Source organism: Takifugu rubripes, chromosome 21, assembly GCF_901000725.2.
Source record: "Takifugu rubripes chromosome 21, fTakRub1.2, whole genome shotgun sequence".
NCBI lineage: Eukaryota > Metazoa > Chordata > Actinopteri > Tetraodontiformes > Tetraodontidae > Takifugu > Takifugu rubripes.
The window spans coordinates 13777594-13793489 of NC_042305.1; the positions used below are offsets into that span (position 1 = coordinate 13777594).

At 47.0% G+C, this 15896-nt stretch overlaps 1 long non-coding RNA gene across 1 annotated transcript; it reads right to left on the bottom strand.

The window, feature by feature from the left end:
• Nucleotides 1-584: 584 nt before the first annotated feature.
• LOC115247470 (uncharacterized) lies at nucleotides 585-4789 on the bottom strand. Its single transcript, XR_003886529.1, has 3 exons — nucleotides 4144-4789; nucleotides 2100-3738; nucleotides 585-1920 (listed from the first exon to the last, which is right to left on the bottom strand). It is a non-coding gene; the product is annotated as an uncharacterized lncRNA (long non-coding RNA).
• Between the last annotated feature and the right edge of the window lie 11107 nt (nucleotides 4790-15896).

Below are 15896 nucleotides of genomic sequence, written 5' to 3' on the forward strand. Positions count from 1 at the left end.
TCTTCACACCTCGGCTTCTTCTTCTCATGACAGGAATCCGTCACGTGGCCTCTCTGGCTCGTTACGTGCTTTGAGGGCACGGCGACTGTGTGAAAGGGTGCACCCTCACACAGACACAAACAGGCTGGTAACAATCAGGAGCCCTCGTTTTCCAACGACAGAAAGAAAACGTGAGGGAGCCTTGTAGTTTTGACAGCAGTGAATGTTACTGATGCTGGAGACAAAGAATCATAATAAAATAATGACTGACAGGTGGAGCACGTAGCCGTTGCTCAGTGGTGTCATCTCCAAGATCAAATCACATGCTTTACATGAGTGTAAGATGATTTTAGGAAAAAATGAATCAATTACAGATTAGAAATATTCATAGATAAACATAAATTACTCACTGACCGTCAATATGGTGTCAGATCCAATAGGTCAACATCACTGGCATTAATAGAATCAATAGAAGAAAGCACTTAGGCTCCAGAGCACAAACAGTACACAGTTGGTACATTCATTGATCTTAAGAAAGCTTTTCATAGAATTAATCCTGTTTTAATCAACAAATTGGAATGATTTGGGGTCAGGGCTGTAGCAACACATGTTATTTATTAGATAGAGAACTATTTCATGGGAGAATATACATCCTCAGGCTAAAATAATTGCATTCAGATTTTTATTATTTGCAAATAATTTGCAAATAATACCAATATTTTACAATTTGGGGACACTTCCAGAGGCTTTTAGGTTTGATCACGGAGGAAATGTACCAGTTTAAAAGGCGGTTTGATCCAAACAAACTGTCATTAAACCCTTAAAAAACAAACCAATGTATGCCAAATTACAGTCATAAGCAAGGCTAAACACTTTGTGGACTACAAACCCCTTCACATCCTCCACTGTTCACTGGTTTTACTATATTTAAATTACTGCGCTGAGGTCTGCAGCAATGCTTTACACTTCAAGCATTAACAAAAGAGCAATTGGATAAATCATAAAGCTGGTTAGAGAAATCGTATAAATCCATTATTCCTCCAATCACACACTTTAAAATTCAACAATCTAGTTCATTTTCAAACAGCACAAATTATATATCAAGCAGCAAATAAGATGCTCCCGGATCACATGCTGTTCATTTATGTACCGGTATAGTTCATTTTTCAGATTTATTTTTCTCAAAGCCTAATTAGGTCACTTTTATTTGGTTGTTTGTTTTTACAAAAGAAAAGGTGAAGACAGTTGGGAGGTCTGATGACTTATGACGTCTAAGTTATGGAGAAGGAGTCGGATTCAAAAAGATTAATTTTCTTTCTACTCCTTTAAAACATTTTGGTGTAAATTTGTTACAAGCGTTTGAACATTTTTGTCTTGTTTTTAATACAATCTACATGTTCAAACAAACATCCATTCATGACGTTCCTCTTGCATATACGTCGCCATCAGACCACGTCTGGGGTCAGTGACCAGGACCCTGACCCCAGGCACAGACACGTGGTGTCGCAGATACAACCCAGCAATCAATTATCATCAGTCTCTAAAGATTGACTGTACATCTCCCAATATTTATGTAAACTGGCAGGAAACAAGAAAACTCTACCAGAATTTTGTAAAAAGGCATGAAGAAAGGAAAGGAAAGGTGGCGGGGGGAAAGTCCAGCACCTCCGTGTGTGGTATACAACGGCAGGATATTTACAGTCAACGTCTGGGACAAGGGGTTGCTTTTCCACCTGGAGACCAATAAGCTCGCCGCATCAAAGCAACAGCTTCCGCAGCCTGGCGTGTGTGGGCCCGTATGTAACACCTCATTTCCCCCACAGGTCTTCATGTCTGTTGGCAGGCAAACGACTCGGGGCACATTGACATTTACACACCAGAGGCTGTGTGACTTTCAGGAGAACTCCATATGGAAATCTGACAGTTAAATCAACGTTGGCTCTGCAGTGCACAAAAAAAATACGCATTTCCTTTTTTGTTTGAGAGGTCTAATGCGAAGAAGCTGCACGTATGTACAGACTGTTTCTACGTATTGAGCTTATGGAACAGTAAGAAAATAGTGACTGCATCTTGAAAGCATGTGAGTCGCACACTTTGATGTTCCAGATGAAGCTACATACCCAATGATGCAGAGTGAGAGGACACGCTGGAGGAACCGCTCTGTAAAGGCTCAGGACCTGACCTGCTGCCTGGTCAGCTGCAGTCAGCAAGCGTGTGGAGGGAAAAAGAAAAAGTGAGGCGTTAAATTTAGGTCAAAAGTCACGCGGGCAGATTTTAACCGCCTCACCTGTTTTATTATCCTTGCGAAAAAAATAATAAAGTCGACAGGTCACAGGCAGAAAGCTCAGCGGCAGCGGCGGTGAATTTTCTCCATTCCTGTGAACTGCCCTTGCACAGACTCGGACGCCCGTACTTTGAAGTAAGCATTTTCCATCATGGCTTCCGCTGCTGAGGTTAAATGTATATCTAGCCGTACCCCTGTCCACACAAGCTGCGGCTCATCCATATTTATTAAAATAAGGAGCACTTTAGGGAAAGATGAGGTGTATTCGGCTGGTTGTGAACTTAGAATGGGAGCCGTACTTGGATGAGCTCAAAGAAGTAAGCACATTAAAAACCAATCCGCTTGACACCGTCACCTACATTAGCTGTAGGGTTTAAAGCATTTTGGCCTTGTTACTGGATGTTTATCCTGCTTATACTGCAGTTAAAATCTGCTCGCCTGACTTTTCACCCATATGTGACACCATAAAAACAGAGCATAACAAAATGTTCTGGAAACATTGTTATCTCCTGTCTCAGCAGTGCAATTTCTAGCTTTTAGATTTGGTGTCACGGTTTTCAGGAGTGAAACTTATTCTCATGGTTGTGAGCTCCAGTCAGTGGATGGCAGCAGGGAGGGGCATGGACGTGTGGTCAGGTCCAGCTGTGAAGCTGTGGTACAAGTTTCACTTCCTGCCCTCCATCTTGACAGCAGGGGAGAGTCTCTAATTCATTGCTTCGACAAAACCGTCTCCTCTTGGGCCCAGGTTTCCACCCTCCTTTTCCTGACATCCCCCGCAAGCTGCAGCTGTGACCCCAGAGCTCTTTCTGCACTGCTTGGTGGGAGGAGGTCACACACAGTCGAGAGCGTGGCGTGCTGAGTCGATCGTGTAATGTCGGCTACTTTTGCACGATAGCTGCTAACATGCAGCTGCTACATTTTCTATTGAGAAGAAAATAATAATCAAACCTATTAAAGCTTAAATTCTGACCCATGTCCCGCATGTGTTAACAAAATATTGGTGGCCTTTTCAAAGTCAGATACCACGTACAGCTGAATGTTTTTGTGAATACAAAAAGTTGTTAGCTGCAGAGCTGTAGTAAACAGCATGTGCTGATGTGTGCATGTCAGCTGCCATCACCTGCATCCTTTAATGTTTGCATGAGCTACACCTTTATGTGTTTGCACGCCTTGCAAATGTTTTATTTCTTCAAGCTCCATTTTCTGTCTTGTTGATTTGGTGAGGCAGCAATATGGAGGTGGCTTGGATGAGGGGTTGATAAGTCAGAGTAATCTATAATATTTAAAATATTTCTATCTTTGGGATAATAAACCACCGCTAATGTATTTGCATTTGTGCTTTATGTGCATTTTTCTTCACCTTATCTCCTTCCTTCCTTATCTCCTCTCCTCCTCTTCCTTTAGAACCAGCAGATGAGTCACCCCATATTAGCCTGGCCCTGCTCAAGGTTTCTTCCTGTTCTTGCCACAGTTCCCTACACACCAAAAACACCATCTTGTAATGAATACTTTAGTTGAGCAGAATAGGGGCGTAACACTGACCGCTTTGATCTCATTTTTCAAACCGTCATCCTAAACCGGTATTTGTTGGGTTAAGTGTTAAATCGCGCATCAAGTTTTGCAGACTTGATGTTGGCAGCCGACACTTGAGTAAATAAAGCATTTTACTTTGAAGCTTTTAGCGCAATAAACCAAAAAGTTGACAGTGGTTTCTGGAAGTGAATAATCCCTTGAAATAGTACACAGATGAGAAAATATCCTTAAGGCCAGCTAGCAAGATGTTTGTGTAGGGCACGGAGTGCACGATCAGCCTCATAATCCCAAATTACATCCATCTACTGATTGTTTTTCCTCCAGGAATAATAACCAACAGCACAAACCTGTCAGCCAGTCTTTTCGTGAGTGTCTCCTGAGGTGGTGACCCCTCCTACTAGATTTACTGTGGCGAGGCGAAAGCATGTTTCTCCAGTTCCTGCTGATCACCAGAGGGTAGAGCGCCTCTCTGTTTGATGGAGTTCATAACCTGTGATTTCTTTTGAGGTACAACTTGAAAAGGCCACAGGAAAAATAGATAATTCATCAAAAAGATTGTTATGCAGGTTTGGGCTGAAGAACAAAGGGGTCCCAGTAAATCATTACTAATCAGACCCCGGAAAGCAAATTAAATTGGCGGCGGAATCAATGGTCTTGGATCAATAGGTGTAAAGGACAGCTGATTTGGCTCCAGAGGGTTGTGGAATTCCATCCAGAGGCCATGCGATGGCCTCGGATCTGTTTCCACTTTATAGCCACAGCTGTCACAGCTCATTCGTGTCAAGATGGCCCACTGACGGTAGCCCAGCTGGGCTTAACTAAAAGAAAAACCTTCGATACCTTCCAATGCGGGACTGAAAGCAGCCTGATGGAACCCGACAGCAGGACGGAAGATTAAGGTGAGATCTCTCTGGGTCTGTCTACACCTCCCCGTTCCCCTCACTGCTCTTCCTATAAAGGTGGACGGATCCACAGGCGGCAGCCGTGCAACAGATGAACTGCTTGTTGGCTGATGGCTCATTTTCACCTCATTTAGGCGGCAGAGAGTCGATTGACCAGCGGAGTATTAATAGATCCGTGACAGTGAAATATCCTTCAGACAAACTCATTTGATATTTTGGCCACAGTAATAATCACATTGCTGAATTAAGGACTCATTGCTCCCTCCCTCCCTCCCTCCCTCCCTACAATTTTGACATGATGGTGTCGAAATTGCTACTCCACTGTATCAAATTCATGACATTATCCAGCCAGCAGGCCTTCCGACAGTAACGTTTCCTCCAGCAGGGTCAGCTCTCTCACTGTTGCCCTGGCTTCATGCATTTCATGAGAAATAGTTGTGAATTCCACCAATGTTTCACCTTGTTAGACGCTCACAATTATAGCCCAGGCCCCCGAGGCAAACCTAATCTCAAAGTGAAGGGAAATCTTCTATCATATCAAGTGAAATTACTGTGAGCTTTTCTCGGCCTATTCCGATAAGATAGAGATCAGCCAAATAGATTGGCTTTTCCATTATCTGCTGCAAGATCTTGGAAGGCATTGGGTAGATAATTTGCTAATGTTTCCTGTGACCTCCTGAGATTTAAATTATGTCTTTGGCGACATGTCAGCTCAATCCTTGTGTTTACTAGACAGCAAACTCCGTTTAATATTCCCTGCAACGTGGCCACCTTGGTCCGCATCACTCGGCAGGACTACGGATACAGGAGAGAGGGGTCTCCATGATGGTGCAGGAGACTGAGCTGGTTTGGGGCATTCCAGGGTCTGGATGTTCAGAAATGAGGCTTCCAAAGCCCAATCCATATTTCAATGAGCGCCAGAAATCCGCCGTTTGAAGCTGCGCTCAATTATTCTAGGTTTAATTAACAAAATGTAATGAACTGCTTTGAAGTAGGAACAAAAATGAGCATGGCAAAATATTTTTAATAATCGAGTCACATTGTCTTTACTCATTAAAGCGGTTGCTTCGTGCAGTTGATGTTTTATTTTTTTTTATCATAAACACACAGCAGTACTCCATAAACAAGAGAGAACGCAGCCCTTTTAAAAGATGCACACGAGGGAATTCATTTCATTAAAATATGCACAAAAAAAATGGGTTTATGTGTGGCTGCTGAAGGAATGCAAAGACGTGGCTCATCCTGACCTTGTGAATGTGTAGCGTGGCGTCTGTGGTTGGTGTTAGAAGAAGGACCTCTGCTGACACATCAAGCAAGATTATTAAGGCCTCCCCAGGAGGAAACCCGAGAAGCTGAAATAAAAAAGAAGAAAGTAAAGCATTGTTGTAGTAATCAAATATGAGAGCGAAAGCAGTGCAGCACTGGGACTCAGTTATTTTGCTTGCAGAGCAGGAAAAAATTCTATATATGAAAAAATCTATAGAACAATGAGTGTTTTTTCCATTGCAATCACAGATTTAATCCCTTGCTCAAATGTTAATTTAGCCCAGCGCCTCCCCCTCCTTTGCACTTATTAAATCAGCTGGAAGCAGTATGGCTGTGTCACACACAGTATTAGACCGCTGCCACCCCCTCCTATTACCAGGTGCAGCCCTGTGATTTAAAGCTTTGATTCTGTTCAAATGACAACAGAGGTGAGCCCGGAGCTGACGCTCCTAATTCATCACTCCCCGCTTGATAAGAGCAGGATTAATGCTTTTAATGTGATGGTCGCAGGCAATCATCCATTTTGAAGCTGGCTCCCTGGAGACCGCAGCTAAAAAGGGAAAACACCTGAAACACAGGGTAGGAAAAGGGTCCATCAGCGGGATCTGCCGAGCAGCGAGGCCTCTTTATGGAGTCTGAGATGGTTCCAGCCTCTCCCTTTTCTACTGGGGGCCTGCCCTGTGGCCTTGGCCAGCATCCCAGGAACAGATGGTTGCAAGACCTGAGGTGAAGTTTGACCTAAATGTGGAAATGCAAAATTCAAAAAGCACCACATTTGCCCGGCTCAAATTCTCTCCTCGCCATATCATCTCCCCTGCCAGGGTTACCATGGGGGGCACGGCTCTGAGATTCAGACCTCTGACCTTTTGTGATCTGTGAGCAGAATACAGCTGTATTCAGGTCATGTTCTCCTGCCTTAATAGCTCATTACATATTCACTGCATGCTTAATTTAACATCTGCTGACTCCTACACCCCTGTTCCATACTCCCTAACTTGGGCAAATGCATGAGTGATCTGCTTTCCACATGTGTCCTTGCAGAATGAGCCCAGCTCCTCGAGCAGCTGCAGCCTCTGCCTTATTTTGCTCTGACCCCAAATCAGACCTGTGCTGACAGATGACAAATACTGCTCTACAGGTGAAATCTTACATCCAGCCTTCCTACCCTCAGAACGAAGAGGGCAGCCTCACGCAGGCCTCTGCAGACGTCGTAATGCAACATTTGTGCTCAGAGCCTAAGCAACAGATCGAATCAGTGCTTTATTTCTCAGAAATGTCGTGGACTCAACAGATAAACTGTCTCTGTGAGTGGAAAAACATCACAGAAGCGAACGCGAGTGCACATCCTGCACCAAAGCGCTTCAATGCTGCAGACGCACCGATTCATTTATGGCTGTTAAAAGAGTAAAATAAAAAGCAAACACACAGAGACGCTTGACGACAGCGTCGTCTGTTGGCCTCTGAAGGATCGGCAGGAACACTTTGAAGGCTTCCATCGTGAAATTCAAAGTACGCCGTGTGTGGGGTTGCAAATAACTGAAGAGGCACAAGGAAGCCATCAATGACAGCATGTTATCAATGGACAAAAATGTAAAGTGTTTGTTTAAATTGTGGTTTCATGCTCCACTACTCAGGAAATCATAACAGGAAACACCTCAACTGTTTTAAACTGTCATTCGAAAGTGACAGATGGGAAATAGATCAGTGACGTGTGTGTACATAAGCTAATCTAAAGAGACCTATAGGTATATTTGGTGATGTGTATTTGAGGCCATGGAACAACCTAAATGAGCACCTGATGTGTATCCAATATCAAGATTAGTTTTCTATGAACCAAAATGTATGACAAAGAGGAGGAACCCACAGACTGAAGTCATTCAAATCCCTTTAGTGACTATATTGGGGAGCCCAGACAAGGAATATTGTGCATGAAATAAAAAAGTTAAATTGAAGAAACTACAAAATCGACATGCAGTCATGGCTCATATTGAAGAGACCCACTCTGGATCTAATGGATGTGTTATTAAGGACACTTTTCATTTTGCTCTTTCACTTGCTGAAAGACGGCATGAGAAATCTGTTACTTTCCTTTATTCCTACCTTTCAGCAGGTGCCTGATGGCTCCAGCCCTGCAGATGTGGCCCATCTGAGAACAGACGCCAGGAGAAAGACGGCACAAACACGGTGCCACCCAGGCTCGGGACATGGACATCATTTCTAAATCAATAATATATTTCTTGTTAAATCATAGATACAGTTTGCAGAGCCCGAGATACTGTGGCATTTAGGGCACGCCAGATTATCTTTAAGGAAGATAAGAGGACTCATGCAATGAGGATGAGTCACAGATGTTCCACAGTTTTGTGAGTAATTGGCCTGTGAGAGTAAAGTGACCTTAGAAAATTGATAGCAAAGTTAGAAAAGTTCCATTTTGCACGACAGGATCCTCAGCTCTTCTCTAAGTGGAGCTGTTCGTCTGCAGCTTGCAGACACGCCCTCTCTCCGAGCACGACGCAGCACGAGGACGCGTGTCGGCTTCCTCCGCAGTCACTTAAGAGCGATTAACCAGGGCTTTTAAAACAGCCTCTGATTGAACAAACGTAGCGCTGGAAACCAGGCAGCAGTGGCATGTGGGTATGTTTTCCTATCCTGGAGTCCAGGAACATCCTACACAACCCTCCTAAATCAGGGCTTTGGGCCAACGTGAGGCGCTGCAGGCCTGAGCTCATGAGCTGTGATGTTTCATTATTATCCCCCTTTAGCTACATGGAAAACACAGTAGGCCGCTTTAATTACTCCCCATCAGTAGGGGAGTCGAAGCCACTTCAGAGACACACTCTAATCCCCCCTCCCTTCTTTTTTTTCTCTGCAGGGCACTCATTGTCTCCTAAATATCATTTCCCTGAGCTCTGTGCACACTATTGGATTAAAATGTGGAAGTTTTGCTAAAGCGAGGAGTGAGGGGGTGGGAATGGAAGGGAGGGAGGGAATCAGAGGGGGTGGCATTTGGGTATTTGTGTTTAGCCCGGGGACGGGGCCGTCTCTGGTAACAGCCTTTTAGTTGCATCTGCTCTTCACCGGGCAGACTCACACCGCTGCAGATGACGGCTCTTTGTGCACGATGGAGCTTTCTGCGCTTCGTCCTCGGCGTAGCTTCGCTCACACGCTGGGCAACTGTAGCGATGATAAACGACAGCATAGAGAGTTCAGCAGGGGAGGCACGAGGAGGAGAGGGAAGCCTCAACACGTCCCTGTTTGCTTTATTTAAAGCGGGGAGCAAAGGTTGGCGGAGGAGGACAGATAAGCTGCGAGGAGTTTAAAATGCAAGGCGGATGTCAGCATCCACCCAGCGTCCTCCCGCTCTTGAGTTATTGCATATGGAAGCAATAACTGTGTTTTATATGCTTCAATACTGAAAACACAACTGACGGTCAAAGGTCAAGCCAGCCAAGGGTTTCCTGACTTTCAGAGGAAAAACATGTGTTATAGATAGAATTATTACCAGCAGAAAGTCTTAAATTGCTAAACACATGGAGGTGGTGCGATATATAACATGTAGATAGCGACTACAACTATATAATACAACATGAAGTGAGACAGAATAGCTCATCGAAAAAAGGCTATGAATAACAAGGATGCATGAATGAAAGCTGATATCTACAATATTGTCAGCCATTTTGGGAAACATTGTCTGAATGATAACAAAAATGAATGTGAATGTACCCGAAAAAGCGGCCTTATTTATAAAATGACTTGCAGGAAGTGTCTCTCTCTGCAGGAGATAAGGCTTTTGAGCGCCGCTAAGCCAGTTCTGATGGGACAGCTCACATTGTCTTGCTTTGCTGGCCGTGATAAAGCAGTATTAGAATTCCCACTTCCTGCTCCTGTGTGCGCGCCAAGGCTTTTTGTCGCGCTGAAAGCGGGGTCTATTCATCTCCGCGGGCAACAACGGAGCACAATAATAACACAGCCGTGAGTTGTGACTGATGTCAGAGCGCCGCCGCCTCTGTAAGCAGGATCCAGCACCGGTACATGGGGTCCCCCCCCCCCCATCTTATCCTCATTGCTCAGTTGGCCACCGAGGCCCGCTGACCTCTGCGTGGCCCCGCTCCGGCTCTAATTCTGCTGGGTCATTAAAGACATAACAATCACAGACGGGCTGTTTAATGTCAACCCCCAGGTTAACCTCCTGCTCCCTCTCGGTCGCTTCCTTCTGAGACCAAAGGAGGCTGCATTGCTGTTTCTTTTAGCCATTTGTTCCCAGCCGTTGATGTGGAATAACACCGGCATTACTAGCCGTACGAAGCGTCAGCAAATTCATTTTTACTCGGCGGTGTTGACTGCCACGTACAAACAAAGACATTACAGCTGCCCCAATTTTCTGCTAATATTTGCCACGCCTGCGTGCATTGTATTGTACTTTCTTTCTTTCTTGTGCATGGCAGTACATGGCAGCAGATGCTGAGAGCATCAAACAATGCCGAGTGGGTTAGGGGCTGTCATTACATGGGAACTAGGTCACTATTCAAGCCTACTTGCTTGCATTGACTGTTTTGAGTGGCTATTGATTTTCTGACTAAAGCAATGACTTCATTAATATCACCATTAGTCTGCCATCTGACACAAATGGGTAGCTTGGCTGAAGGGTCAGACAATAACTCAGGTGCATGCGAGTCAGGGATTGGATGAATTAATCATAAAGTACATTTCGCAGCAAATGGGCATTACACGCTGTAAGATTGGACAGGGGGCCACGGAGCCCCCCCGCACTCCACCGCGCTGAAATAACCAAACGGCAGCGTCGGCGTGCACGGACGCACGCGGATGCCGCTCGTTCTTCCCTCCGTCGCTCAATTTAAACTTAATCTGGGGAGGGGAAAAAAAATCAACAGATCGCTTTTCAGTAGGTTTTTTCCAGAACAAAAGCAACAGTGAAAGAGGGATTATTTTTCACTTTAATCCGGGGGCACCAGCTTAGCTAAAACAAAAGCGCGGCCATGGGAATGCATGGAGGAATGACGAGGGTTTGCGTGGCGCACCAAGCCCAGTTCTTCTGCAAAACCACAAAAGGAAAAACCGTGTGTGTGTGTGTGTGTGAGTGTGTGTGTGTGTGTGTGTAAGAGAGAGAGAGACAGTGGGAGAGAGAAAAGGAAACGGGATTTGAGATCTATATTAAAACTGCTAATAGCTTTTAAAGATTAGTGACGGGCAGGAGGAGGTGACAGCAACGGGATGTGTGAAAAGTGGATTGCCCCTCCCTGCTGCGACTATTTTGATGGTGGCGGCGTTGACAAGCATCGACTTGATTGTGGGAGCGCGATGTGCGCTGAAAAGCCTTGACAAGTTTCTTTGAGGCGCGTACAGATCTTTTGGTGACTGAAAGGAGCACAAATCAGGATTATGTATTACATCGTCACATTCAAACAGCTAGCATTAGGAGCTCTAAAGTGTCTGGCAAGACACTGGTGCTCAACAATATGCCCCCCCCCCCCTGCTCTTTTCTCTCTGTACTCTCATTCTGTAGATCTGGGCCTTTACTGATCCAAAGGCACCAGTATGAGCAGCATGCTTGCTACTTAGAGGCCTTATCGTTTACTGTCCGTTTAGACTTTTTGGAGCCGAGACGAAGCGGGACGGACCGCCACGGTCATCGCAGGCTGCGAGGACGCTCTGTTGTCAGAGATGTGTCTCACTCTGCGGCATTTGTCAGGATTAGACAGGAATAATCCCCGGCCAAACTCCAGAGGATGTAATTTGGAGATATGTGCTGGAACTGAAACTGAGTCGGCTTACTCCTACGAACCCTCTCTCTTACCCCATCTGAACCATCTCGCTGTGGCGCCGGACCAGTCCGCCGCTCCCAAATGCAAAATGGAAACTGGAGACCCAAGCCAGGGTTTGGAGTGTGCTCTTTGGTCCACTTCCTTATCCTAAATAAACCCTCATCCAAGCGGGAGAGGTTGTGCACGAAGCTCCATCCTTGATATCTGATCCGATATCTCGCAACATTTGGCTCTTTCATCAGCGGCCCTCCATTAAGCCTCTGCCCGTGCGTCACGCCGGGGTCGATCCGTGCGCTCCAGCCAACTCCCGGCCGCTGTGCCTTTATCACGCCCCAGCCTCTGTGTGACAGACAGGACTGAGCTCCCCTGCAGCACCCCTCCACCCTGCCAGTAAAAGGACAACAGTGGAAAAAGCCCCCCGGGGGCCGCTGAGGATGGACTCATGAATCAAACATGTGCCTGAAGCTTCCTTCTTATCACCGAGGTCAGCTCAGGCATTAATACGCCGCAGCTTGAGGGAACTACCTACTGTGACCTCCCCCGGTTTCACTGAACAGAAGGGCACAGTCCTCAGGAACCGCTCCGGCGAGGGAGGCCTCCCTCCAACGCAGTCACTTCACATTACGTCCACACGCTGAGGCGGTGAAGAGCGGCGCGGGAAGATAGAGATCCTGGCGCACAAAAGGACAAAACGTTAGAGACGGAATCGACAATGAAGGACAGGAAAAGAAAATATTACCGGCCGCAACACGTGGATAAAATCGACTCCGTACACAAACCCTTTTCAAGCGCCACCTATCTTCATTGGCCAGACGGGGTGTGATATATGTGACTGTCTGCCGGCATAAATTAAGGGAGTCCTGCCCGCCGCGTGGTAAAGCGTGACGAGGCTGGACAGCGCGCTAACTCAGGCGGGCCCGCTGCCACGCACGCCGGCTCCTCTCTGCACGGCCGTGCCATAAATCACCGGCGAGGGGAAATGAATGGGTGTCCGTCCAGGCTGGACGCACCAGCTGGCACCGCCGTCACCTGACCGGCAGGAGCACGGCGCCGACACCGGAGCGGCTGGAATCAAGAAAAATGAGGCGTGGAGGCAGACGGAGCCGTGCCCCTGCGCTCCCTCTCATTAGTCTCCTCCAGGCTTCCTCCACACTGAGCTCGTCTGAAGCGAAAGGGCACACAAAATATATTTCACAATGTCACCTGGGGGGAGGCGGGGGAGAATGATCACCCCCGGTCTCCTCACAGACCTGCGTGGAAGTGAACTGGCAGCTAGCATTAGTGGTTTTGAACCCAGAGCCGTGGGAGGCGACAGCGACGCGGAGGCTTGATGCCCGCCCTAATTTAATGGAGTTATTTTACTGAAAGTAATGACTCAACCCTGTTGGGACTTCCACGCCGCATTCAGATGTAGTTAACGGCAAAACATGTTGATGAATAGATTTTTACTTTTCAATATTGCTGAGTTGCTGGTGGAGAGCCCACTTAGATGCTGACCGCTGCGATTATGAGAAGCCGCGTGGGCGTCAGAGCTGAGGCACTCATCAGTAAAATGGGCTGAAATTACATCAATACAACCACACGGAGAGCTGGAGAGATCTAAAATAATATGTACTTGATCCTCCACTATGGGCCCGGGGGCCGCCGCCGCTGTTGTGGATTACGGAGACATTTCACGCATCAGTCTCTGCATCATCTCAGTGGAAGCGGCGGCTCTTCAGGGAAAGGGCAGCCAAAGTCAGAGTCGGGAATATTTGCATTATGGAAACGGGACGGCGCCAGCGAACAGATGTGGGCCGGATTGACAGTAAATTTGATGCTCGTGCTGCGATGCCGAGGTTGCCGCGAATGATTGGCAAGGCCAATTTCCTGTGAACCCCCGCAGCAGTTTTAGCCTAATTTCATTGGTCCCGTGGAGCAGCGAGTCTATCACTGTCTCAGATATGGCGGATTAGCTCCTCTCTCCTGCTCAGATGAATTTGCCTGTCACGGCAGGTTGATGAATGGCAGGAAAGGCTGAGGAAATGTGCTGCGGGCTCATTCAAAGGGGCAAGGTGAAGTCTGGCCTGGCAGCTTAACCCCCGCAGCTCCGTCCTCGCCGTCGGTTTGACCACCACCACTATGCTATGCTAACATGCGAGTCAGCTAGTGAACAAGGGATCGGGTTTGACAAGGAATCTGCCCGATCATCAACTCGATTATTCCCACTCAAACTGCTGCCCCTCACACCACCTCACACCAGTTTGAACTGAGATCAGCTCAGGCTTTAGTAAATAACTTCAAGCACTGTTTGGTAATTGTCCATCAGAGAGATGAGCGTTCTGTCTCATTGAAACATTCCCATCATGCCTCTCTGGAGGAGGTTCGGCAGCCACGGTAACAGCAGCAGCCCTCTCCTCCGGCCCTCTTCCAGCCATCACCCACCTGCCAGATCCTCCACTTCAGCCGGAAGCAAGCAGCCACAAGAATCCTGAGGTCCGGGAGCTTGGTGTCCCTCTCTTAGGGACATCGTACCAGCTGCCTGAAGCCAAGAGCCCACCACCCAGGGGAGGAAGCGGAGGAAGTCATTAGAGCTCTTAGAGTCAGACACAGTGCCTAGACTGTCAGGCAGGCCCTCCAACTCAAAAAAATGCCTCCACAACTTTACTAAAACACCCAATTTCACTTCCACCCACGAACAGAAATCAATCTTTCAGAACCACTGCACAGTCCCTTGAATCCAACTGCTTATCTGGCTGCTTAAAATGTCACAGAAAATAATAGAATCTCCCCCCCTCCTCCTCCACATCTCAGGGATATTCATAATTCATCATGTTCGATTCCTGACATCTGCCACTGATTGCGCCGTCGGGTTGGCTGGAATTAGCCACTCCTGGGAGCAATGTTAATGTGCTGGTGGGCCAGCGCACGCGGCCCAAACGGGGAGGCGGTGGCGGCGGGCTGGGTGGATTGAGGCCAGAGCGGCAGAAGCCTTTCACACTCCTAATGTGTAATTAGGAGCCATTTTGGAGCGGTGCCTTCCTCCGCTGAAATTAGCTGCCTTTTATTAATCAGGGAGACCAGCTCAATGGCACGATGAGTCCCTCTATAATCTAACACAAAATGTTGTTGATAATTACAGACGGGGGAGGACAGCACAGGGAGGGGTCACAGCTCCCTGGGTTCCATTTCTGAACATCTACCATAGCAGCCTCTGCTAAACGTGCTAGTCATCACAGCGTCGACCATTCCCCCAGCCTGAGCGCGTCAGCGAGCATCTGGCCTCTATAATGCCTATATGCTGTATGCTACATCACACTGAGGCACGCAGCTGCACACTCAATGGATCCATTTGAATTTGCTGAATTTGAGAACTGACACGAACAATAATGGAAAACACTGGTCGCTCAGATCACGATGAAACACTTTTAAAACTTTACTGGCGCAAAGGTCCACCTTGTAAACCGAATATTAAATATGAATGGTTTAAATGTCATAAAGACCTAATGGACTATTGAACCACAACCATTTACCAACATCCTTTTCTTTATTGTATGAAATCACGTGATCTGAAGCCCTGTTATTAAATGATGGTTCAGCCATTAGCTCATCATATTTATTGATTCCAGTAAGGGTCTTCTGTTTGTGAATGCAGTAAAGGAAAATCTAAGGGCAGCACGCAGACATTGCTGGCTAACGTGAGCTGCGTGGAACAGTTTATCCCATTCCGTTCTTTCCACATGCACATAATCATGCAAAAAAGGCCACTTTCGTCCTTCAAGCATTTAGCAAAGGTTGATCCATATTTATGACAGGACTCGCGAGTATCCCCATAATCTTCAAGGCAAATGGAGAAACCGAAATGTCCCCTTCAAATAGCTTCTGTGTCTGATGACCAAGGACCCGAGAAGCCGCCAAGCGCTCATCACACAGAGATGATGAGCCGCGTCCTCGCACCGCTGCTGCACGATGGCGACGCCGGCGCCACACTCAGCAGCGCCGCCACATCTACTTCAGCATTCGGGAGAGCGGCTGCACAAGAGGGCGGCCTGTCACTCAAGCCTCACTGACGGAATCCAGGACCAAAAAAATAAATAAATCTGATGCGGGGTCAACGAGCGAGGGTCCGGGCCCGTCTCTGCTCAGCTTGAAACTGTGTCGAGTGGCCCA